This window comes from Eretmochelys imbricata, chromosome 13, assembly GCF_965152235.1.
Source record: "Eretmochelys imbricata isolate rEreImb1 chromosome 13, rEreImb1.hap1, whole genome shotgun sequence".
NCBI lineage: Eukaryota > Metazoa > Chordata > Testudines > Cheloniidae > Eretmochelys > Eretmochelys imbricata.
In genome coordinates, this window is record NC_135584.1 from 32420684 (window position 1) to 32423691 (window position 3008).

Below are 3008 nucleotides of genomic sequence, written 5' to 3' on the forward strand. Positions count from 1 at the left end.
CCTGACTGCCCCCCACCACCCCATCCAGTCCCCCCTCCTTCCTGACTGCTGCCCCTGGACCCCTGCCCCCATTCAACCCCCCCCTCCCCCCATTCCCCACCCTCTGACCGCCCCAATCCCATCCACAGCCCCGCCCCCTGACCACCACTCCGAACTCCCCTGTCCTCTATCCAACCCCCGCTGCTCCCTGCCCCCTTACCGCCTAGAGCATCGCACCGGTGTAGCGTAGTAAATTGCTCCCTGTAACTGCTACCAGTAGCTCATTCCTACGCGGAGCAGTTTAATACACTACGCTGGCAGCATGGCGCGCCAAGGCTGCGGGGGGTGGGGGTGGGGGGAACAGCAGGGGAGGGGCCGGGGTCTAGCCTCCTGGGCCAGGAGCTCAGGGGCCGGGCAGGAGGGTCCTGTTGGCCGTAGTTTGCCCACCTCTGCACTAAGCCATGGGTGGGCAAACTACGGCCCGGGGGCTGTATCCGGCCCTTCAGACGTTTTAATCCAGCCCTTGAGCTCCAGCCAGGGAATGGGGTTAGGGGCTTGCCCCGCTCTGCATGTGCCGTGGCTCCATGTGGCTCCTGGAAGCAGCTGATATGTCCCCTCTCTGGCTCCTACACGTAGGGGCAGCCAGGGGGCTCTGCCCCTGCCCCAAGTGCCACCCCCGCAGCTCCCATTGGCTGGGAACAGGCCCATGGGAGCTGCAGGGATAGTGCCTGTGGATGGGGCGGCGTGCAGAACCGCCTGGCTCCCCTACATGTAGGAGCTGGAGGGGGGACATGCAGCTGCTTCCAAGAGCTGCTTGAGGTAAGCGCTGCCTGGAGCCTGCATCCCTGACCCCCTCCCATGTCCCAGCCCCTCGGTCCCAGCATGCTCCTGCACCCTGAATCCCTCATACCCAGCTCCACCCCAGAGCCTGCACCCCCAGCCGGAGCCCACACCACCCCCCCACACCCCTCAACCACCTGCCCCAGCCTGGAGCCCTCTCCCACACCCTGAACTCATTTCTGGCCTCTCCCCAGAGCCCAAAACCCCCAATTTCGTGAGCATTCATGGCCCGCCATACAATTTCCATACCCACATGTGGCCCTGCCAAAAAGTTTGCCCACCCCTGCACTAGGCCCCACTCCTTCCCCAGAGCCAGGGATAGAACTGAGGGGTCCTGGCTCCCAACCCCCCCTGCTCTAACCCACTAGACCCCACACCTCTCCCAGAGCCAGGGATAGAACCCAGGAGTCCTGCCTCCCAGCTCCCTGCTCTAACCACCTTGGAGCCTGGCTGAGGGGGCACATCTGTCCCTGCAGTGCTGTGGGGCTCCAGCCTTTTTGGACCTAAGGGGTGGGCAGGCAGCTCCATCTGAGTGGGGTCCTTGGGGAACTGTACCTTCCAGAGGCTCATGTCTTGTGATACAGAGGCTGTTGGAGATACTGAATGAAGCAGGTCTATGTCACGAACCTTGTCTCTGAGTGATTGTTGGGCTCAGGATTCCTGGGTTCTCTCCTTGGCTCAGGGAGGGGGATGGGGGCTAGTGGGTTCGATCAGGTGCAGTTTGGGAGCCAGGACTCCTTGGTTCTGCTCTAGGAGGGGAGTAGGGTCTGGTGGTTAGGGCTGGGGGACTGGGAATCAGGTCTCCTGGTTGCCATGTCTCTAGACTGCGTGGGAGGCACATGGGATAAGTTACATGGATATAAAAAGAAACAGCACCCTACTAGACTGAATGCAGGGTGAGTGTCTCTGGGTGATGTGCTGCTATGGTCCCTGGGAGATCCTCCCCCTCCCTCACTTTGGGCAAATCACGGCCCTGCTTCCTGCCTCAGTTTCCCAACGTGTAAAAGGGGGATAATGCTCTCGGCCCTGCTTGGTAAAGATGTGAGCATTAGGGCATGTGCCCACCATGATAGCTTAACTTTCTTGCCACTCGTTTTCACTGCTCTCCCCCAAAGGGGCATCGGGTGCCATGTCCAGCAGTGGAGACCCCTCTGCCAGGCTCAGCGCCGTGGCTTGCTCCCCAGGTCTGGGCAAAAGCCCTTGGTAAAATCCCTAAACTTGGGGAAAAGCTGGGGCCTTTATAGCTTGGGGATCCCTTGGTCAAGTGACCCTAAATTGGGGTCTCTAACCCAGTCCTGCACCCCTATGAGACACCCCAAATCTGAGTAACGGCGCAGTGTTTAGGGCACTGGGAAGACTCAAGCCTTAAAGAGCAAGCTGGGCTTAGCCTGGCTGGGGTAAGCTGCTGTACATGATACAGGACGCCCCCGAGCTGCAGGGCTGCGCTCGGGGGGATGGTCTCTCGAAGGAACCTTGCCTGGGTGCCGGCACCCAGCCCCTGCACCCACTGTCTGGCAGGCGACCGCTGCCAGCTGGGCACTGACTAGCCAGGAGACACCGCCCTTCCCTGAGCCCAGGGCAGAGTTGCTTGCAGAGCCGGGACTCGGCGGGCGCACGCCCTCCCCAGCGTCGCCCCGTCTGGCTCGCTGCCCAGCGGAACTGAGATGGCGTTGCTGGTGCCAGCTTCACGCTGCGCACTTGGGAGCACAAGCCGGCCCAGTGTCGGCATGCCAGCCAAGCAATACTGACCCGGGGCTGGGCGGATGCCAGCTCTGCTATAGAAAGCCTCGGAGATAAGAGCCCACCGATAACATGCCAGCTGGGAGTTCTCCCCGCGCACTTGGCCTTGGGCACCTTGCAGCCAGCCCGAGATGGTAGCAGCAGCGAAATCCGTGGGGCAGTAATAGCCCCCCCTGCCTCCTCGCCCCAATGGCCAGACACGTGCTCAGTGCCCAGTCACCGGCCAGAGAGAGCTTGGCTGGCAGCAGCATGCGCTGGACTTCTGCTACACTGAGGGGCTCACAGACTGTAGGCTGCGCTTTGAGGGGGACAGAAGTCACCCCTCAGAATGCCCGCGGCCTGGCCCCAGAAGAGACCAGAGTGCTGCATGGCCGGGGGCGGGGGGAGGGGGGCGCTATGTAGAGCAGCCAGCTTTTCCGTTCGAGGTGCTCGGTTTTGTTACTGGTTTT